Below are 23,604 nucleotides of genomic sequence, written 5' to 3'. Positions count from 1 at the left end.
ACCCTTCAGCGATGAACAACTAGGGAGGTGGGGAGGGACGCTCAGAGCAGAGTGAGTCCTGGGAGTGGTAATTAACGGCAGATGCAGGTGTCCGGAGAGAGGGGAAACCAGGGGAAATGAAACACAAATTCTTCCACCTCATTAGTCTTCTAAAAATACTCTCAGAATACAAAGGCCTGCCCTGCTTGTGTGGTAGCTAAGTGAATGTGAAAACACAACAGAATGGTTTGTGTGAATCTTGACCACAGCCCACACACAAATACCCATACGAACCTGCTTCATGGCTTCTCTTACAGGCTGTGCAGAGGATCAGACCAGGGGATGCACCGGGCAGGGTACAGGAGGAGAGGGTAGAGCAGCCACACCCCCCTCACCCATAGCCCTCCTACCCTCAATAGGGCCTCAATGAATTGGTGCTGGTGGGTTGTTATGCAGATCTCTGTGGATGGCAATGACTGATAACTAGGCCCAGTGGGGGCCCAGCCCAGCCTGAGTGTTCATATTCTTAAGTGGGCACTCCTTGATTGGCACTATGCTTAGTGCAGGATCTGCTGTAACCTCCTCTCAATGTGGAGCCTGGAACCATGGACAAACACATAACACTGGTCCCACAAACACCAGCAATTCCCTCATCAAGGAGTGGCCACAAGTCCTCCAGAGCACTCAGAAAGCCACCTAGTAAGCAAGCAACTTAAGAAGGATCAGACCAAGCAAAGGCATGGACGGCGCCAGCACTGGGCACAACCCCACTCACCAAGCTCTTAGCCACACTGTTTGTCATCCCCTTGAGGCCAGACAGTGTTTCTGTTGGTCCAGCCAACTCCTCCTTTGGGTATCAGCAAGTCTCTCTGTAGTTCTACAGGGAACAAGTGAGTCATGCTAGACTGGCCACAGCCCTGACAACTCTGGCCCCAGCCACCTGTTCAGGGGCAGGTGCACAACCCAGGCACAACAATCAAGAGTCCAGAAGGCATCTATCTGCTCAGCCCACAGGAAATAGACCTGCAACGGCTAAGAAGTACTTGCAGGAGGAAAACCTGCATGAGAACGAAAAGTAATAAATACTGTGTGTTTTTTTCTGATAGGCCATAGTTTACTCAGAACACACACACACACACTACAGGAATGAAATGGTTGTTGTTCTTGGCCCCTGGGACCTGTGGTCTTCCCACATCCTACTTGTTGAGAAGTCTGGTTGTCTTTTTAGAATTGTACCAATTATATATATGAAACTTTCCCCTCCGTGTTAACAACAGTTAAAACAATGAGAGAGTTTATACAAAACAAAGTAGCAGCAACAGCCAGGCGAGGAGACAGCAAGAAACAGAACCCTGGCTGACAAGCCTTTAGGCCCTGCTCCAGCCATGCCTGAAGCTGGCCCTGCCCTGAATGGTTTGGCAGCATAAGACGGTATACCCTCTTTCCAAATGAACTCGTGCTGCTGAATTGCTATCATGTGCTAACAAGTGCCTTCCCACTGCTGCCAGTGAAACCACTTACAGGAATAATTTTTCAGCCAGAGCACCCACCCTCCAAGATGTAACTAAATATTGTAAGCAGTGGAACAGACACTCAGAAATGAATGTGCTATAAGTTTGACCTTTATTATTCCTGTGCCTTAGATAACCAAAAAGGGAAAATGTGCTTCCTGCTAGAAATGATACCTTCCCACCTAGTCCGGACACCTGTTGTTGGAGACTGCTGAACACCAGAAACTGTTCAGCCCCACATCTGTCCTGGCAGTTGGCCGGAAGCAGTGATACCTGTGGGTTTTGTGGTTAGGAGTTACCTCTTAAATTCATTGTGCCCGTGGAAAGGAAGAGAACCCAGCACGGGGGGGCATGTTGGATCCTGTGCACCTCTTCTGCCCACTTCCCCAACATAACAGAAGCCTCAGATGCTCAGGGCTGCCACTGGCGATCACAGCCATGAGCCACTGGTTGGCAGTCACAAACCCCATCCCACCGACTCACAGATATTTGCCCCAGCACCTCCGCAAGCAACAGGACCAGCATCCCTGGCTTCGTCAGCTGTCTGTGCCTGAAGCTGAATTCACACCTGACAACCCTCACACAAGGACCTGAATGACAGAATTCGCCAGAGTAATGGAATTAAAACAGAGAGTGTGGGCAAAGCACTGGCAGACCAGCAGGGCTGATCCTGGACCCAGCTTTGCCACAAGCTAGGAGTGGCTCAGAAGAAGCCGGTTCACCCTTCAGGGTGTCATTTTCCTATCTTCATTGGGAGGAGTGCATGTGGATCAGTGTTTTTTCCCTCTGGGGATATAAGCCATATACCATGTGGCACAATACATTCAGTGGATCAAGGCTGACACTAAAAATTAACTGATTCTAGGCCTGGGACAAGGTTTGCTTGCCTATTTTGAGGTCCATGCACAGTTTTGGCAAAATATAAATTTTTCTTCCTTTTTTTTTTAAAGATTTATTTATTTTATTAGTCAGATATACAGAGAGGAGGAGAGACAGAGAGGAAGATCTTCCGTCTGATGATTCACTCCCCAAGTGAGCCGCAACGGTCGGTGCGCGCCAATCCGAAGCCGGGAACCACGAACCTCTTCCGGGTCTCCCACGCGGGTGCAGGGTCCCAAAGCCTTGGGCCGTCCTCAACTGCTTTCCCAGGCCACAAGCAGGGAGCTGGATGGGAAGTGGAGCTGCCGGGATTAGAACCGGCGCCCATATGGGATCCCGATGGGTTGAAGGCGAGGACTTCAGCCACTAGGCCACGCCGCCGGGCCCAAAATATAAATTTTTCACATACTATGAACATACATATTTTTAGCATCAATATAAACTCATGCTGTTCACTGCACTTCTCCATAGATGTTCTAAAGTGGCCTGATCCAAGAGATGAGCCTGCAGCACCTAGTAGAGCCAGAAAGGAAGGATATGTCCCAACAAGCCATATGATGGGTCATGTCAAAGTGACAGCAGGGCTCCTAATAGCCAAAGCTGGAAGTTTGTGAGCAGCAAAGCACTACGGGGTGAACATCTCGAGGGCAGAATAGCCATGACTCCATACAGAGTTAACACTGGTCAAAGCAACAAACAGGAGGAATGGACAACATTACCACACAGAATGTCAGGTCATCTACAGGCAGGCACTCCACCCTCAAGATGGGGCCTGGTGTGTGGTTTGTGCAGTGTCTAACTCCCAAAGACTACAGTATGGAGGGGCTGAGGCAATGGCTCCATTGGCTAATCCTTCTCCTGCAAGTGCCAGCATCCCATATAGACACCTGTTCAAGTCCCAGCTGCTCCACTTCTGATCTAGCTCCTTGCTTATGGGCTGGGAACACAGGCAGAGGGAGGATGGCTCAAGTTCTTAGAACAGTGCACCCATGTGGGAGACCCAAAAGAAGCTCCTGGCTGCAGACCAGCCCAGCACCAACATTTCAATCATTTAACCAGCAGATGGAAGATCTCTCTCTCTCTCTGTGTCTCTCTCTCTGTCTCTGTGTATATGTCTCTACTTCTCTGTGGATCTTTCAAACAAAAATAAAGTATATATTAACACAAAACACAGAGAAGAGAAAAAAAGGGATAACTTCACATTGCAGCAACCTAACAAACATTGCTTCATCTACATTATTAAAATCAACATGAGTGCCCAGCACAACGGCTCAGTGGCTAAACCTTTGCATTGCAACTGCCAGGATCCTACGGATGCAGGTTCTATGTCCCAGCTGCTCAACTTCCCATCCAGCTTCCTGCTTGTGACATGGGAAAGCAGTTGAGGATGGCCCAGAGCATAGGAGACCCAGACAAAACTCGTGGCTCTTGGCTTCAGATCAGCTCTTGGCTTTGGCTCTCCAGCCATTGTGGTCACTTAGGAAGTGAACCAGCAGATGGAAGACCTTTGTCTCCCCTTATCTCTGTAAATCTGCCTCTCCAATTAAAAAAAATAAATGTTTTTTAGGAAATCAACATGAACAGAAATATAATCCATGATGCAAGTATACCTTCATGATGGGACATGAGGTCACTTAATCTCTGTGATCTCCTTTCCATTCTGATCCTAAGGAAAACATCAAACAAATCCCAATGGGGGGGACATACTACAAAACATCCAACCACCACTCCTCAAAGGTGTTGGGGTTATCAAAGACCATGACACTCTGGATTAAGTGCAATTTCAGACTTAATGTAATGGAAACATAATTCCCAGTGTTGGGAGGTAGGGTGTTTTAGGAGGCAGTTAGGTCCTGAGGGTTCAGTCCCATGAATGGATTCAAGTCGTTACAGAAAAGAGCTGTTAGGAGGTTGGGTATCTGGCCTGACAGTGTAAGAAGACATAGATTAAGATGTCTTGCAACCCACATCACAGAGCCTAGTTAAGTTCTGGTTTCAGCTCGACTCCAACTTTCTGCAAATGCAGACCCTGGGAGCTAGTGGTAATGATTCAAGCAACTGAGTGCCTGCCACCCAGGTGGAATACCTGGATGGAATTCCTGTCCCACAGGCTGGGGCTGCTGTAAAGCACTGGGGGGTGTAAACCAGTGGGTGGGAGCCTCTCTCTCCCTCTCACAAGAATCATTTGTAACAAAGTCAGAAGTCGTTTAAGTGCTTGCTCCTCTGTTCTTCCCACTGAGAGCCCACCACTTTTGCCCTCTGCCATGTGAGGCTACAGTAGAAAGGCCACAGCACAGACTGGTACCTTCATTTCAATTTCCCAGCCTCCAGGCAGAATCCACCTCCATTCTCTAAAAATCACATGGTCTCTGGGGTTCTGTCACCGCAGCACAAAGCAGACAGAGACATCTGGGAAAGTGTCACAACCAAGCAGAGCCCAAGGGAACATGATGGCAACTTACTGTGCTGTGGAATGCCACAGGAAACAGGGCAATGGCAGGAAGACATCAGCAGAGAAGTAGGGAAATCTGAATAAAGCAGAGACTTCAGTTAATAACACTGCCTTGATATTGGCTCACTGATGGTTACAGACATACCACAGTAATGCAGATGTCACTCCCAGGGACACAAAGTCCAGGGCCACTGGACAGCAACTTCCTATACCTGCTTCACACCTTGACTTTAACTCTAAACTACCCTAACATTAACAGGTAGTTTTATGTTGGGGGTGGTATGGTTTAGAAAAATTTCAAAACTGGCAAATTTTAAAAGATGTGTTTATTTATAAGCAGAACAGCAGACATAGGGAGAGATAAAAAGGTTATCTTCCATTCACTAGTTCATTATCCAAATGCCCACCATAGCCAGGGTTGGCCCAGGCTGCAGTCAGGAGCCAGGAACTTAACCTGGATCTCCCATGTGGGTGGCAGGGGCCCAAGTACTCAGTAAAAAGCCAAAGGCAAGAGACAGAGGCTGAGCGTGAGACCCAAGCAATCTGATGTGAGATGCTGGTGCCTTAATTCCAGGACAAATGCCCATTCTACCTCTTACCAGCTTTATTCAAAGACTAAACGTGAGGCTGGCATTGTGGTCTAATATGTGAAGTTGTTGCCTGCAATGTCAGCATCTCATAGGGGTACCAATCCAAGACCTGGCTGCTCCAGTCCCAATCCAGCTCTCTGTTAATGTGCCTGGAAAAGCAGTGGAAGATGATTGGTACGCACATGGGAGACCAGATGAAGCTCCCTAGCTCCTGGCTTTACAGCAGCCCAGCTCTAGCCATGGCAGCTATTTGGGAAATGAACTACTGGATGAAAAATCCCTCTTTCTTTCCCTCTCTTTGTAACTCTGCTTTCCAAGTAAAATGTTTAAAGGAAAGAAGCACTAAATGTACACTAGACACCCACCAGATGGGAGTCTCAGTACAACCATTTGCTCCAAGCAAAGTCATTCACCTCTCCTCAGTCTAACCTGTCTCAGTTGTCCAACAAAACAAAGCCACACAAAGTAAAGTGAGTGACAAACAGGGAAATGCTACACACAATAAGGGGTTATGAGGTCCCAATGATAATAGAAAATCCAGGATGCATGTGGGAAAGACCCAAGTTTTGCCTATTGAGCCAATACTTGGATTTGTAAAATGGTTCCAGGGCTAACAGCATCAGTGTCACTAACCTAAGAACTTAAGAGAATGCCAAAATCCAGGGGGTTCCAATAGAGTGCCACTCAGACAGAAACTGGGGATGGGGTTCCGCTATCTGTATACATCTAGATTCACTTACTTACTATATGTTTACTTATTTGAAAGGCAGAATGAGCGAGAAAAAGAGAAAGAGAGAGACATCTTCCACCTACTGGTTCTCTCTCCAGATGGCTGCAATGGTGGCTGCTATACCAGGCCAAAACCTGGAGCCTGGAACTCCAGCTGGGTCTCCTACGTGGGTGCCCCAGGCCAAAACCACTAGGACATGATCTGCTGCCTTCCTGAGCTCATTAGCAGGGCACTGGATCAGAGGCAGAGCAGTTGGGACTTAAAAAAGAACCGGAAACTCATATGGTACCCTGGCATTGAAGGCAGTTTATGCCATTAGGTAATAGTACTAGTCCCAGCCGTGTGTGTGTGTGTGTGTGTGTGTGTGTGTGTGTGTGTGTGTGTGCTTTAAATATTTATTTATTTTTATTGGAAAGGCGGATTTCACAGAGAAGGATAGACAGAAAGATCGTCCATCCCTTGGTTCACTCCCTAAGCAGCTGCAACAGCAAGAGCCAAGTCAATCCAAAGCCAGGAGCCAGGAGCCAGGAGTTTTTTCCAAGTCTCCCACCAGGGGTGCAGGATCCCAAGGCCCTGGGACTTCCTCCACTGCCCTCCCAGGCCACAAGCAGGGAGCTGTAACAGACGTGGAGCAGCCAAGAGACATGAACCAGTGCCTATAAGGGATCCTGGCACATGGGATGTGAGGATTTAGCCACTGGGCTATTGTGCCAGGCCCAGCCATGTGTGTTTTAACAAAGTCCCCATTTAGAAACACCAGGCACCTCATTCACAGAGCCCCTTCTGTGGCTGGAGTCCTGGCCCTCCCTCCCCCCTGAATCCCTGCGACAACCATCGACATCTTACCTGGAGGAGTAAACAGCTACAGGGAGACCTGAGAGTCTAGCTTCTGAGAACATGGTTCTTCCACCCAGCTGAAGTTCTTAGCAATGCAGGTGGCACCTGTTGGGGCACCAAGCTCACATCTTACACAGGAAACCCAACTACTCATAATCTGTCCTTCTGTTCCCTCGCATTTGTCATACAAAGGTGTCTCCAAGCTGCAGGTCATTTTCTGACCTGTCACCTTGGGCAAGCATCTATCCACACCTACTCTTACCCTGTGAACGTAGGACTTCTGCATGCCAGGGAACTGAAGAGGCTTTCAGGCTCTCAATCAAGAACAAACAGTACAGGTCGCAAAGTCACAAACTATTTGGAATGTGATGTTGACCAGTGGCATCAGATGAGAAAATCAGGAATCACAGGGCAGCAGGAGGCACTCACCAGTTGGCATGAAGAAGTCCGGAGTCCAGTTGCAGAAACACGTCTAGAAGGCCACACCCTTCATCTGTTTCCTTTGATACTCTCTAATGGGTGTCATTTGCTAATGACACACAGATCACATTTTCAGACAAGCACGGACTGCAGAGAGCCTGAGCAGAAAACCCTGTCAGGGTGCACTTTGTGCTTGTCTGTTTACAAGGCCAAAGAACTGCTGGAATAAAGACAGAGTCCTTTTAAAGAACAGAAGCAGGCCCTGGGTGTGCCTGGTGAGGCCACATCACTGTGGCTAAGCACAACATGCCTAAAATCCTACACCTATGAACATGTGACCACAATCACTGATGGATCCACTTTGCTTATTCTCCATAGTAAATCTTCCAGAAACCAGTTTTCTTTTTTTTTTTTTTTAAGATTATTGGAAAAGCAGATACACAGAGAGGAGGAGAGACAGAGAGGAAGATCTTCCGACTGCTGATTCCTTCCCCAAGTGGCCGCAATGGCTGGAGCTGAGCCAATCCAAAGCCAGGAGCCAGCAGCTTTTTCCTAGTCTCCCACCAGGGGTACAGGGTCCCAAGGCTTTGGGCCATCCTCCACTGTTTTCCCAGGTCACAATCAGGGAGCTGGATGGGAAGTGGAGCAGCCAGGACATGAACTGATACTCATATGGGATCCCGGAATGTGCAAGACGAGGACTTTAGCTGCCGGGCTATCACGCCGGGTCCCAGAAAGCAGCTTTCATCTCATATGTTGCTAACAGGTAAGAACACAAACATACCCCCACATAGAGGGTCCCGCTTACATCAACCACCTACTTAGAAACTTAGCTGCACCATCACAGCACCCTGAATGCCTGTACTAATGGACTCTGGAAACATGTTTTGGAAAATTAAATCAAAAGTAAGTTGATTTTGTTACAAAAATGTTTTGGAATTCATGCATATAATGGATTTTTAAAAGGTTCATAAAAAATGCCTATTTGGGAGGAAAAAACTACAGGGGCTTATTGGAAAGTCAGAATAACACAGTGAAATGGAGATGGTGGGCAGGGGGTGCCTCTTCCATCCTCTGGCTCATTTCCCACAGGTCTACAGTACCCAGGGCTGGGCCAGGCTGAAGACAGGAGGCAGGAGCTCCACCTAGACCTCCCGTGTAAGTGGGCAGGAACCCAAGCACCTGGGCCACCATCTGCTGCTTCCCAGGTAAATGCATTCACAAAAAGCTGAATCAGAAGCAGAGCAGCCAGGATTTAAGGCCATCACTGCAACAAGGGATGCAGGACTCACAGGCAGGGCCTTAACATACTGAGCCTTGCGCCGCTGGTGTAGTGGTATCATGCAAGATTCCCATACTGAGCCTCATGCCCACTCCAAAACTAACAGATCTTTAAAATAAAGTATTCCTTTTCCCCAAACATGAACTCATTGTTCTATAGCCCCCAATACTGACCAGTGGCAGCACAAACAACACAAGCACATAAGCCTGGAATTTTGCACTTTGGGATTTACATTATAGATTTGTTTTGGAACAAACAACACATTTACTTGGAACAAAATCCACAAGGTACAGTTTCAGTCTCATATCTTCTTGCCTCCCATGAGCCCCTTGAGAGACCCTTCCATATCCTTATTTTTATATACACAGACAGTACTAGTACTTGTTTACCAACCAGCGCTCTGCAAAAACAGAATCATCCTGAGTCATGGCATTGGCTGATTTCCATGGTATAAATACACCCAACATGGCACACTGCAGCCTACCAGCTATAGGTTTGCAACCAAGAACTTGGAGAGAGAGACACACATTTGTTTCCAACAAAGTCAGTGTAAGTTGGCTTCAGCATACACACACACACACACACTGTGTACATGTGAGTAACTAGACGTGTGTATGTGTCCATGCATGTAAGATATGTATTATGTGTGGGCTTGGTTTTATTCAACTGGAAGCATACAATATATACCTTAGTGTCTGAGGTATACATACAGAATACCAATGCATCCTACATTTTGCTTTTCTTTTTAGCTTAATAAATCTCACAAACCACTCCACGTCAGTAAGAGCAGAGCTACGTCATTTGTAACTTGCCCCATTATTACACTTGATCATAGCCAAAAGGCTGAGAAGCGATATCTGCCCCACTGTTTATTGACCAGTACCTACTGATGAAAATTAGGTTACTAGCAATCTTTTATTTATTCAAACACTGCAGTACATACCTGCACACTCACCACTTTGTGCAAGTGTAGTTCCAAGCACTGTTGCTACTGATGTAAAGAGTGCATGCATCTGCAATTTTGATAGATATTGCCCGTGACTCCTTACAGAGCTTGGCCCAACTGACTCTTCCAGCGACGACACACAGATACCTGTGACTTCAAACTGTGGCCAGTAGCTCACGTGATACTTGCCAATCTGATAGCTGGAACATAGGACCTCACTGAAGTTTTCAATTGCATTTCTCTTTTTATGAGTCAGTTTAGTATTTGTATGCTTAAGAGCCATGCACAATACTCCACTTAAGGAACAATTATGTTTATAAACTTTCCCTCAAGAGTCAGTGGTCTTCCTCTTCTTAACTTCTGAGAATTGTTTGTTTATATGTGGATGAAAATATATTCCTGTAACATGAATTGCAGTCCTCCTCAATTTAATCGCTGCCTTCTGACATTGTTTAGAAAAAACAAACTTGGCTCTGCAAAAACTACATGTAATAAAATGACCCCATCCTTTGTAGCCTCCGGATTTTGTGTAGCATCTAAATAGAATTTTCCATCTCCCTCTGTTATTATTAAAATGGCATCTATTTTTTCATGGTTTCTTTTTTTATGTGAAATGTTTGACTCATGTGGAATTTCCTTGGAGGGTAAATGTGAAAAAGCATTCCAACTCTGGCTTTGTCCCAGTAGTAGCAACAAAATTTCTCTCTCCTGAAGTCCTTTGCCTGCCCCGACTCCAGCCCTAGACTCCTCTAACTTTCTGATACTGCAGCATCTCTTTCCTCTATCTTCTCCCACTGGGGGTTTTCTAGTGCACGAATCATCCCCTTGGGCCTGAACTCTCAGCCTCAGACCCTTCTCCCATCGCAAGGACACTTTTCTCTAAGAACTCCTACTGAGGCACCACCTCCCTGTCAAGAGAGCAATCTCTGGACCTGCCAGCCCCCAACTTACCTTTCCAGCCCAATATATATCTTGTCACTTTCCCACTGACACCATCCACCCTTCCTTAAAATGGAGTGCCTCATCCTACATCCTCTGCCTAAAATGTTCTTTGCACCAAACCTTCCGGCCTTTCCTTCATCTCAGTCGTGGGAGTCCTTCAAGGCTTGGTTCCAATGTTGCCTCCCTCGACAAGCATCTCCCATCGCTCCTCCTGTGTTTCCATGGGCCTTTCCATCACATATGTGTGCATGTGTACACATGTGTGCTTATGAGCACCTCAGTTACAACGTGTTTGCATATGTCTCTCCATCCAGGGTGTATGGTCTATCAAGGCAGAGGCCATGGCTTTGGTCTGCTCCCTGCTTCTGAATAGCATTCTATGCAAGGGTACATCAAAACTTCCACACAGAGTAGGAGTTTAAACTAAGTTTTAAGAAGTTTTCGGGTCCAGCATTGTGACATTGCAGGTAAAGCCACCACTTGCAATGCTGGCATGCTATATGGGTTTGTACCACTTCTGTACAAACTGCCTGCTAATGGCATGTATAGATAGCAGCAGACAGCCAAGGTGCTTGGGCCCCTGCACTCATGTGGAAGACCCAGATGAAGTTCCTGGCTCCTGGTTTCTGGCTCTTGGTTCCTGGCCTGGTTCAGCCCTGACTGTTGGCAGCCACTTGAAGAATGAACCAGAAGACGGAAGATTCTCTCCCATTCTCTCCCCTCTCTTGGTAATTAGTTGATCTTGAAGTTTTGAAAAGAAGTTTTGAGACCCAGGCATAGACACATATAATACATTTTTTTTTGACAAAATGAAATGCTTAGGCTCTGATTCTACTGTGCACCTGCAAGGCTCAGCAAAGCAGACTGTTGGGCTCCACCTGATGTTTCTTATCCAGCAGGGTGCAAGTGGGGCCTGAACACGTGCTTTATTGACAAGTCTTCACAGGATACTGGGACAGCCTCTACTGGAATCACACCTTGAAAATCATGGCCTCACCCCACATGTCCAAGCTCTAACTGAAAGCTTTTCAACAACTACAGCACAGAATACCCAAAAACCCCATACTAGGGGAATCCTCTCACTCCACCTGCCATTCAGGTGGTCTAGGGAGACTCCTCACCCAGGGTTCTCCACACACAGAGAGGTGCCTGATCCAGGACTTGGCAAGGGACAGAATGAGATGACTGTACCAGGTCTCTGCCATTCTGCTCTTTCAGTGCCCCAGAGAAACTCCTGAACTCTCTCTAGGCCTGGGAAAGTCAAGGCTCTTTAAGAGGAAGCAACAGAAACCCACCTGGCAAATGAAACCAAGGAACACATATTAGAAAAACACCATTCAAGAGATAATGGGGATTGTGAAGGCAATCCAGCCCCATGGGACTGACAGCCAGACCCCCAGCAAAAGTGTGCATGTTGGAAATGGCCAGATGCACTCTCCCTACAGTTCTCACAACCTTGGCATTGGATCCAAGGCCCAGAAAGAGGCATCTACCTAACCAAACCAGCTCACAGGCCCTCCTGAAGCTGGGTAGAATGGGGTCCTGCATTTGGGTTTCAAACACAAGACATAGTTTCCCAAATGGAATTCAGGAAGGATAGAGGATGCTGGGCAACCAAGCAGCAGAGAAGGGATCTGCGGCATCTGCTGGGCCACTGTACACGGGCATGATGACTTCAGATGTGTGCTCTCTCCCTCTCAAGTTAGGAGATGGTCCCAGGAGGTGAGGTAGGTAAGGCCCTTACCACTATCACTGCTCTCACTCATCAGCACGCCCGGTAAAAGCAGGCTTACTCCCCATTCCCCAGGGCCTCCAGCAGCCTCCAAAGGAAATCTGAGCTCAGTTAAAAAAAAAAAATCCAGAAATGTGTTTGAAGCAGCTACAGGGCAAAGCCAAGCGCTTATGAAATACCTGCAAACACTGTATTCCAGGCTGACCAGCACCACCACCATGGAAGGAAGGCGGCCTGCTTCAGCACGCAGGCTGGGCTGCGGGAGAGGCTGCAGGGGGTCACACTCAGAAGGCAAAAATTAATGTTTGGATGCACTTTCCATCAGCAAGTAAATGAAGCCGTGTGCGGTGTGGCAGTGAGCCCTTCAAACCTGGCAAGAGGAGTCCACACCTTCCTGCCCGACTCGGTTCCACATGGCCTCCCATGACAGGCAACCAGATCTATAAGGGCAGGATCTTGCTCAGCCCCCTCTGGTCCTGACACTTCCCTAGCCAGGCTCCTGCCTCTCCTCCTTCTCCACAGCCCCAGCATCCTGAATCATGATGGGCAGAAAAATGAAAATCTTCCCTCCAGGGTCTCAATTATAACCCAGACTCATCTCCTGTGAGTCACACATGCCCACCCGCTGTCATGAACGAGCGCCCCACTGCACCTGCCTCATGCCTGCTCCCCCCTCCTGGGCTGTTAGCTCCTTAAAAGGCAGCTGTGCACCTGCCTAACTCATCATCTCCTTCCTCCGACCCCTGCCGGCTCCAGCCAGTACCTGGCATGTAGCAGGTGCTGCGGGAACTCGGAGGAAATAGAACAACAAAAAATCCCACTATTTGTGTTACTTTGAAGGAGGCATTTAGCTCAAGCTTAAAAATGAGGTGAAAATCACACACACACACAATGAAAACATTCCTGCACCTCAGAAAATTAGCTTTTCTTCTCAACATCTCAGATCACTGCCCTCTGCAAATCCTTTGGGGAAGAATACTTGTTTTATGAGACTGACACTGCAATTTTCAACTTCTATGAATATTACAATTTTCCTATAAAGACAGGAAATAAGTAGGAGTCTTGTACTCCTACAGCTTTTCTTTTTGAAGGATTTATTTATGAATTTGAAAGGCAGGGTGACAGAGAGGGATGGAAAGAGGGAAAGAATCTCCCATCTGCAAATTCACTCTCCAATGGCCACAACAGATAGAGCTGGGCCAGGCCATAGTCAGAAGTCAGGAATTCCTTGTGGATCTCTCACACGGGTGTCCAGGTCCCAAGGACTTGGGCCACCCTTTCATAATCTTCCTTGGGATATTAGTAGGGAGATGAATAAGAGCAGCTGGGACCCCAGCACTTCAGTTTGGACCGCTGGTATTGTAAGCAGTGGGTTAACCAACCATACTGCAATATCAGCTTTTGATACACTGTAATACACAGTGGAGCAATGCTTATGATGCTTATGTGAGAAAAGTATTTGGCCCATATACCATGGGGGAAAATTTGACTGTAGCATTTTAACTGTATAGAGTCCACAAAACAGCAAATGACGCTGTGGATCGCTCACAGGGACTTCTCCAGGCAACCTGCTTCTGCTCTGCTGTAAGCCAAGGCCATTTGTCTACTTTGGTCCAGGTTCCACACATCAGACACCAAGGACATGCACATCCCATCCTGGCCTGGTCCCTGGGCACACGTCACAGCCCATCCTAGCTTGGTCCCTGGGCACACGTCACAACCCATCCTGGCCTGGTCCCTGGCACACGTCACATCCCATCCTGGCCTGGTCCCTGGGCACACGTCACATCCCATCCTGGCCTGGTCCCTGGGCACACGTCACATCCCATTCTGGTCTGGTCCCTGGGTGCCTTTGCCCTCTGAAACTAACCCCTCCCCGCTCCCCACTCCTATTATTTTGTGAGTAAACACAGATATCCAACAACACAATCCTCATCAAAAACAATTTTACTGGAAGGCCATTCGCTTCTCAGCTTGAAACCCACACCTTCTTTAAGAGTCAGACTCGCACTCCAGGGCTATAGATAGACTGAAAGCAATCATATCCTCCCTCCCCAACAAAGGCTTAGGTAACGGCAGGTACCAAGCAATTCTCCAGCAGATTCCATTTCAACTGTACAAACAATGTGACTAAAAACAATGGAATTTCTAGACGCTTCCCACGTGTGGAATGCATTCATCAACTTCACAATAAAAGAATCAGATAAAACCTAATGGCACGAGCAATCCCTCTCATCTCTGGTGCTGCCATTCCGGTTTTTACAAAAGAACTTTTAAATTTTCACACAGATGGGGTCGAGTTGTGGCACACCAGGTAAAGTGATCACCTGCGATGCCACCAACCCATATGGGAGCCCGTTTGAGTCTCAGCTGCCCCACTTCCCATCCAGCTCACCGCTGTCGTGCCTGAGAACAGCAGCAGAGGATGGCCCAAGTGCCTGGACCCTGCACCTACATGGGAGACTTGGAAGAAGCTCCTGATTCTTGGCTTTGGATCGACCAAGCTCCAGCCATGGAATGCTGGCATGGCAGATGGAAGCTTTATCTACTCTGCTGCAATGCTGGCTCCTTTTACCCTCAATTTCTTTCTTCTTCTTCTTTTTACTTTTTAAAGATTTATTTATTTTTATTGGAAAGGCAGATTTACAGAGAAAAGGAGAGAGAATAAGATCTTCCATCTGCTGGTTCACTCCCCAAGTGGTTGCAATGAGCTGAGCCAATCTGAAGTCAAGAGCTTCTTCCGGGTCTCCCACAAGGGTGCAGAGTCCTAAGGCTTTGAGGCCATCCTCTACTGCTTTCCCAGGCCACAAGCAGGGAGCTGGATGGCAAGTGGAGCAACCAGGACACCCATACGAGATGCCGGCACCTGTAAGGCAAGGATTTGGTCATTTAGGCCATCTCGCTGAGCCCTCACCCTCATTTTCAAAATAAGTCTAACTAAGTCTTCAAATCTCAGTTTCTATCTTACACTGATGGCACCACTCAATGTGGAGGGGCCACATTTCCACTGCTCAGTAGCCACACTTGGCCAAAGGCTCCCGGGTGATATGCCAGAGGCAAAGAGCATTAAAAAATCCAGGACCTCCTGGCCCAGCCTCAGCAGCCAGCAGCACACAGATGCCCGTCTCCTCTACACTTCCTCCACCCCCAGACACTCGGAAGTAAATTCTAATCATACCATTGCATCCACATTCAAATTTCCTTCATGAGTTTTTTTACAGTGAGTTGTCCAAATCAGATCTAAGCAATCAACTACAATGATTCTTTTTAAAGTCAAGATTTTTGAATGGCACAGCAAACCAGGAGTTAACACTTTTAATAAAATGTTGTATATGCTCAGATGCCTATTACATATCTGTCTTGTACCAGCGTCTGTCCTGGCTCCCAAGACTCAGCAGTGAACAAGGCTCACAGAAACTTCTAGTTAGTTCCTGCCTGTGTATTAGGAATGCCTGATGGAGCTTTGAAAAAGTCATCTGGCCTGGTGCTGCGATACAGCAGGTTAAGATTCTACCTCTAAGGGTACCAGTCCTAATCCCAGTTACTCCACTTTCAATCCAGATCCCTGCCCACAGCCTGGGGAAGCAGAAGGGATAACCCAAGTCCTTGAGCCCCTGTACCCCTTCAGAGACCTGGAAAAAGCTCCTGGCTCCTGGCTTCAGCCTGGCCCACCTCCAGCTGTGATGCGAATTTGGGGAGTGAACCAGCAGATGGAAGATCTCTCCCTCTGTCTCTCTTTCTCTCTGTAACTCTGCCTTTACTTTCTAACTGGCAAATGGATATATAAAAACATATACTGACAAATGGATACACAAAAACATGGTGTACAAATGTACAAAGGAATATTATTCTGAAGGGCATTTTTTGATTTTTTGTTTTTGTTGTTGCTTTTTTTCTTGAGAAAGACATATACACAGATCTTTGATCCATTGCTTCATTTCCCAATGGCCATAACAGCAGGAACTACGCTGGTCTAAAGCCAGGAGAGTGGAGTCTCTTCCCAGTCTCCCATGTAGGTATAGGGACCAAAGTACTTGGGCGATCCGCCTCTGCTTTCCCAGGCACATTAGCAGGAGATGGATCAAGAGTGAAGCAGCCACGGGCCCGGCGGCGTGGCCTAGCGGCTTAAGTCCTCGCCTTGAACGCCCCAGGATCCCATATGGGCGCCGGTTCTGATCCCGGCAGCTCCACTTCCCATCCAGCTCCCTGCTTGTGGCCTGGGAAGGCAGTCGAGGACGGCCCGGGGCTTTGGGACTCTGCACCCACGTGGGAGACCCGGAAGAGGTTCCTGGTTCCCGGCTTCAGATCGGCGCGCACCGGCCCACTGCGGCTCACTTGGAGAGTGAATCATCGGATGGAAGATCTTCCTCTCTGTCTCTCCTCCTCTCTCTGTATATCTGACTTTGTAATAAAAATAAATAAATCATTAAAAAAAAAAAAAGTGAAGCAGCCAGGACTCAACACTAGCTCCATATGAGACACCAGTGTCACAGGCAACAGCTTCACCTGCCATGTCGCATCGCTGGCCCAGAAAGGATACTATACTTTTTAAAAAGATTTATTTGTTTTTATGGCAAAGTCAGATATGCAGAAGGGAGGAGAGACAGAGAGAAATATCTTCCATCCGATGATTCACTCCCCAAGTGATTGCAATGGTCAGAGCTGTGCCAATTCAAAGATAGGAGCTCACATCCTCTTCCGGGTCTCCCACAGGGGTGCAGGGCCCCAAGGCTTTGAGCTGTCCTTGACTGCTTTCCCAGGCCACAAGCAGGGAGCTGGATGGGAAGCGGGACCACCGGGATTAGAACCAGCGTCCATATGGGATCCAGTGCTTTCAAGTTGAGGACTTTAGCTGCCAGGCTGCCACGCCGGGCCCCAATCACCATTTTTTGAAAAAATATATATTTCATTTGTTTTTACTGGAAAGGCAGATTTACAGATAAAAGGAGAAAGGAAAAGAAAGATTTTCCACCTGCTGTTTCATTCCCCAAAGGGTCCCAATAGCCAGAGCTGAGCCAATTCAAAGTCAAAAGCCAAGAGAAGCTGAGCGGATCCAAATCCATGAGCCAAGGGCTTCTTCTGTGTCTCCCACACAGGTGCAGGGTCCCAAGGTTTGGGCCATCTCCATTGCTTTCCCAGGCCACAGACAGACACGGTTGCTCAACTGGCTAATCCTCTAGCTACGAGCGCCAGCATTCCATACGGGCATCAGTTCATGTCCAAGCTGATCCACCTCTGATCCAAATACCGTTCAACAGAATATGACCACATACAGTGGCTTAATATCCTTTTCTTAACTAAGCACCTACTACAGGTAGGACACTACGCCTAGTGATGAGAGAAACGGAAACATGAGGGGAATACACTGGCCTTCTCATCAAGGCATTTAAACATCTAAGGAGGGACATAGTAAGTCTGTATAAATAACAAGGCCAGGAGGCAATGGGATGTGGGTGGGGCGGTGGAGAAAACAAACACAGGGAGGGCTGAAGGAACGAAGGAAATCAGTCCCGTAATCATGACTGGGGACTGACTGGAGGGGCAAGCATCTGATGTAGTGACCAAGGCACCCACATCAGAGAGGGTTCAAACCTGGCTCTGCCCCAACCTCAGCTTCCTGCTACCATGCACCCCCAAAAGCAGCAGGCAATGACTCAAGTAGTTTGGTCCCTGCCACCTTCCTGGGCAACACAGATCAAGTTTTTGGTTTTGGCCTGGCCCAGCCCAAGCTACTGAAGAGTGAATCAGTGCATATGAAATAAATCCTCTCTCTCTCTCTCTCTCTCTCTCTCTCTCTCTCTATATATATATATATATATATATATATATATATATATATATATATATTCTTTCCAAATAAGTAAATGTTGAGAAAGCAAAAGGAAAAAAAATAAACAACTGGTGACACCCGTGTTAAAAAACAAAACAAAACAAAAAACCTCTCCGAGATTTGGTTCAGAGATTATGCCAGAAGGCAGTTAGAGGTCAGCCTTTAAAGTCCGGCTTTCACAGGGAAAGACCATGAAGGGAGTTTTCCAGGTGACAAGTAAAGGCAAAGTTCTTTGGTGATGAAGTTCAGATGACAGTACAGGGTCAGAGACTGAAGGAATAAGGCCAAGGCTGAGACCAGGCACACGAACCCTGACTTTAGGTGACACACTATGTTTAAGTGGGAAGAGAATTTGAAGGGAGCAGCACTATGGCACAATAGGTTAAGCCTTTACCTACAGTGCAGGCATTCGATATGGGCTTCGGTTCTTGTCCTGGCTGTGCTTCTTCCAATCCAGCTACCTGTTTATGGCCTAGGAAAGCAGTGGAAGATGGCTCAAGTCCTTGGGTCCCTGCACACATGTGGAAGACCAGGAAGAGGCTCAAGCTTCCTGGTTCCTGGCTTAGGATCAGCTCAGCTCCAACCATTTTGGCCATTTGGGTAGTGAGCCAATGAATACAAGATTTAGTGTGCTCTCTGTTTCTCCTTGTAAATCTGCCTTAGAAGAAAAAAGAAAGGATTTGGGGGTTTAAGGTTCAGGTGCACTGATGCTAGCTGTGAGCAATTGTGAACTCAAATTTTCCTAGCCTCATCTGGACACTGGGAGTATAATAATAGGGCCTGCTTTGATGTGCTGAGGATCATACGTACTTCTAACAGCATCTGGCATGTAAAAGTTGAGTCTGCTACAGCTATTGTTATTAACATTATAACTAGTATTAATTATATGGGCCACCAAAAGATTCTCAGTAATGTGACAGCACTTTAGCAGACTAGCAGGGATAGCAAATCCACCTGTACATGATATTGGCAGAGGATGAAGAAGTACTCCAAGATCCTGAGCCAACAGGAAGGACCCAGTGTGAGAGACACAATCAAGAGTTGGGGTGAGTTTGACTGTGATCTGAACAGCACCAACTGGAAAGTCAGAAGGAAAGTTTCCAGGAGAGCCAGAAAGGAATAGACAGGGAGATTTAGACAGGAAAGGGATCTGCACGGCTCCATAATCAATTTTTCATTATGAATGGAAGGCTCTTGCAGCAGAACAGCCTCACCTTCCCCAGGGCACCACGCCCCTCCACTTTCATGGGCAGGGGGGTGGGGGCTCCCAAGTCGGAATGAAAGATTGAGAAAGCACACCGCTGCCAAGAACCACATTCTAACAAACACTGTGATATAGCCACGCCTGCATGCAGGGAAAAACATTATCACACCCTCAAAATCAAACAGTGACCTCAAATTCCTTCCCCAGTACCAGCTCTGTCAGTGGCCCCATAGGGTGTAAGCAGACAACCCTTTATAATTTCTCCTCACCTGTGATGGCAATGGAAAGGTAGAAAGAGTGGAAACATGGCTATTTTACTAAAAGCCTGCTGCAGATGCCTTGTGAGGAAGCAGCTTCCCAGACTTCCCTAAAGACATAGGAAGCACTGCTTGCCATTCAGAGTCCGTCCAGCACCACGGATAAAACCATTCGGATCCCTCCTTCAATTAGGTGAAAGGAGGTTTTCCTTTCCTCTTCTATGTGATACTCCCTCCCCCGGTCTACCAGACCCACAAACCACAAACTCAACCACAAAAATCAATGCCAGGAAGAGCCAGCATAATTCAGAATAGAGTACACCCAGACACTCGGTACTGACATGGGAACGTTTACAGGCCAACCTCAGATGTTTTTAATATACTGTATCACTAATTCCAGCACCATGAGTTAACAACTCATTAAAAAGTGCAGCAAGAGACTTTACAGAGTTGTAGCAGCAGCTGAATGTTTGGAATAAAGACTAATAACAATCTAGCTCAGCAACTTAACGTTGAGTGCTAGCAATTAGCTGACCCAGGCTCTGGTCTGTTCATCTGAAAAATGGAAACCTCACAAGCCTGCTGAAGCCAACAGTGAGTGAAGATGGAACGAGACAACACATCTGAGGCAGCCTGCAACATTACGGTAACAGAGTAACAAATCCTCCTAGAGGTAAGGGACAGCTTTGGTAACAAATAAAGCTAAATATCTTTCGGTTGTAACAGTGGAGAAGGCACTTGGAGATTCCTGGAAGTGGCTCAACACAGTAGAGAGAAAAGGGCTGAAATGTAGTCCTTAGGAAAATGGGTGAACCTGCTGGCGCCTCCATTTCCCATCTGGTTAAAAATATCCAGCTAATGAGGCTACTGAAATGTTTAATGAGACAGACTGCACGAGTATCTAGTATGCATTGTGAGATTTAGGTGCTCAGCAACAGTGGCTAATATGTTTGTAAACTTCCCCAGGGGGGGAAAATGAAGCTGAAAATAAGCACCAGCTAAGCAAGCACCACCAGTTTCATTCAGAGATGTCTTCTCTTATCCATCCCATGCTTGTCTACTGTGAACCTCCTGCGCCACGGGCACTACCCTGGACACTTGGGAATCAAGTGACAACAAGATGGGCAAAGTCTCTCCGCCTCCGTGGCTCACATTCTATTAGGGGCGGGGGTTGGGGAGGTAGGCAGACACGGCAAAAAAAAAAACAAAAACAAAACAAAACAAAACAAAACAAAACGGTAGAGATCACTTCTGAGGAGCGCTGCAGGAGGAACAGCGAGCCTGGGCGGCCACCATTCAGCGTTTCAGCCCAGCTCCGCTGAGCTGGTGGTCAGAGGGGAACCTCGTCCGGTGGCTGGCCTGGGGCAGAGAATGGGGGTAGGGGGGCGAAGGATCCGAGGTCAGCACCCTCCCTACAATCTCACTTTAAAACACAACTGTTTCTCAATGCCCCACCCCCGTCCCCCAAAACTAGAGGGTCCACGAAGACCGCATTCCTCCTACCCCCGCACAAGTTCCAAACACCAGGAGAACGGCATGTTCCACCCCCGTCGCGCTCGGACGGCTCAGAGACCACAGGACAGAGCCGGCAGTCACTCCGGGGCTCCGCGAAACCCAGTGGGCGCGTGCGGGAGCGCCCCGTCCCGCCCAGCGCCCGCTCGGCACCCGCACCCAGGCACCCGCACCGGGCCTCCCGAAGAACCGGGCAAGCAGGAGTCCTCCTCCTTGGGCACCGGGAGCGACCCTGAGGACGGTCCCTGGCGCTGAACGGCTCTTCCCAGGCGCCAGGACTCCCCGCGGAACCTGGCGGCGCCCCCAAAAACAGCAGCCCTCCCCACCACGCCCCTGGGGGCAGACGCCTCGCCGCTCACCTGCTCACTCCGCCGCCGCGGGGGACACCGCCCAGCTTCCCCGCTGCCCTGTTCCAGCTCCTCCCAGCCGGCCGCCACGCTCAGCCGACACTTCCCCGTGCCGGCCTCGAGAGATGGGCGGGGACGACTCGAGCGCGGACCGAGCACAGCAGGTCCGGAGCCCGTGCCGCCCGGTGCAGCCAGTTTGCCAGGACTTTGCCCAGAACTTCTCGGCGCGCGCCGCGGGCGAGTAGCGGGAGGAGCCGAGCGAGGGGGACGGGAGGAACGGCGAAGTGACCCCGACGCTCACCAATCAGGAGTCGCCTTCGGGGAAGGAGGTGGGGCAATGCCCTAAACCGCCTGATTCGGTGACGTGTCCGGGAGTTGGGTCCCTGGTGGAGGGAGGTGGGAGCTACGGCGGGACCGGGAAGACAGGGACCCCGGGCGGGGTGTGCCCACCGTGACTGTCCTTCCAGGGCGTTTCCGGGACGCGGGAGGAGTTAGTGGGACGGGGTGGACGCAGGGGGCACGCGTGTTCCTGAGGCCGAGAGGAAGTCGGAGCACGGCCCGAGGGGTCGCCGTCGGAAAGGAGCGGGCGGTTAGGGAACAGAGGTGTTGCGGACCCCGGGGCCCAGAAGCGTGGCTCTCGCGCACTCCTGGGGTTCGGGCCTGGGATCCAGGAAGGGCGGCCGCCCCCTTACGGCCTGGTCACCCCGGGTCACTGCTCTCTGAGGTGCCTGACCGGAGGGAGCGAACGCGGGCTGAGCACCTGCCACGCACCAGAAGGCAGGGAGTGTCGTGGGGAGTGAGAGAAAGCGAGCCGGGGGCCCTGGAGGCTAGCCGCAAGCCGAGGGCGCTAAGGAGCGGTTAGCGCCGAGGCGAAGCCCAGGTTGACGTCCCTGGGACGTCCACCCCGCAGAGGGTTGGCAACCCCGAGGGAGTGCCGGGTGCGGGCCCCAGACCGCCACCTGCCGCCCAAGGCGCACTCTCAGCCTGCAGGCTAGCCTCCTACGGCTTCCGAGGCAGCTGCCCTCACCAGGGCCGGCCGCAATCCATTCACTCCGCGCGGCTGCAGGTCCAGCCCGAGCGGCCGTCTGCACGTGCGTTTTTCACGCACCCCTGCCTGGGAGAGGAGCGTGGTCTGTGCGTACGTGTCCTCCTTCATGCTGTTCTCTTTCTGCCCTCCTCCTCCATCGCCCTTTCTCACTGGCTTGGGTTATTCAACCAGAGAAAAAGCCTGGGATCCGAAAGGAAGCACACCCCTCTCCCCCTGTCCTGACTTTTCCTTCGCTCTCTTTCCACACAGCCGAATGTGCGTGTGCCCTGGGTGAGAGTTGTGCGTGTTCAGATGCTATCACACCTCCGAGAAAAGGGGCACCGCGCTAGCTCTTTTCATAGTCTCATTTCCTCTGCTATTCCGAAATCAGCGGTGGCGCTTTCCAGCTCCTACCATCGGAAATGAGGGGGGGGAGCAGAATTAAAGTGGGAGCCCACGCAGGGCTAATTATTCTTGAGAGAAGCTTGTGAATGTCCTAAAATTAGCATCCTCCTGGGAGTTTTATTTTAAAGCCGCCATCTGGGTGTCTGGTGGAGAAGCTCACCAGGGCTGTTGTAGCAGCTCCTCTTCTCCAAGGTTGAAGGAACCCCTTTATCTCGGGAGACACACCCCCTCAACCTCACTGCCTGGAGGAGCTGCCTCACAGTTGGCTCTCAGCTTCCTGGGCTTCTGAGATGTGTAGCAAGGAGGCAGGTGCGCTGGAGTTGAAATGTAGTGGTGGGTGGCTCACAGCCCAGCTACCTGGACTCCTGTCTTAATTGCCCCCAAAGTGTCAGCTTACCTTTCCTTGAATGGAGATAGAAATTGCACCTGTTGGGGAATGGGAAGAGTTTAAGCATCTGTTTGCAAACATGGGCCACATGGCCTTGTAGGTCATTCTGTGTTGGGAAGTGGAGACCTGTCACCTAGAATAGTGACTGCATCGCTTCATCTACCCCTCTGATAGCTCAGTGGAGGAACAAGAGTCCCGGCACCATGACCACAAACCATGCCATCCCGAGTGGCCAGAGGATGGGTGGCCTGTCTTCTTTGGTCCTCCGAATCCATCACCCGCACGAGGCAGAGAGCACACCTGCCTGCCACAGTGACGTCACCCTTCACCCCAC

The 23,604-nt window shown here is 49.2% G+C and overlaps 1 protein-coding gene across 5 annotated transcripts in view; it reads right to left on the bottom strand.

Annotated features, from left to right (window-relative positions):
* Positions 1–22,029, bottom strand: part of OSBPL3 (oxysterol binding protein like 3) — a 160,156-nt gene extending 138,127 nt beyond the window's left edge. For 4 of the 5 annotated variants that reach the window (XM_004582434.3, XM_004582436.3, XM_004582435.3 and 1 more), the window contains exon 1: positions 21,463–21,651. The gene's annotated coding sequence lies outside the window, so the exon portion shown is untranslated. Of the gene's footprint in view, positions 1–21,462; positions 21,652–21,906 lie in introns of those variants that run through there. The other variant, XM_058677995.1, reaches the window with a different exon arrangement.
* Positions 22,030–23,604: the final 1,575 nt, after the last annotated feature.

Source organism: Ochotona princeps, chromosome 20, assembly GCF_030435755.1.
Source record: "Ochotona princeps isolate mOchPri1 chromosome 20, mOchPri1.hap1, whole genome shotgun sequence".
NCBI lineage: Eukaryota > Metazoa > Chordata > Mammalia > Lagomorpha > Ochotonidae > Ochotona > Ochotona princeps.
The sequence above is the reverse complement of the archived record's forward strand: the minus strand, read 5'-3'. Positions and strand labels throughout refer to the sequence as shown.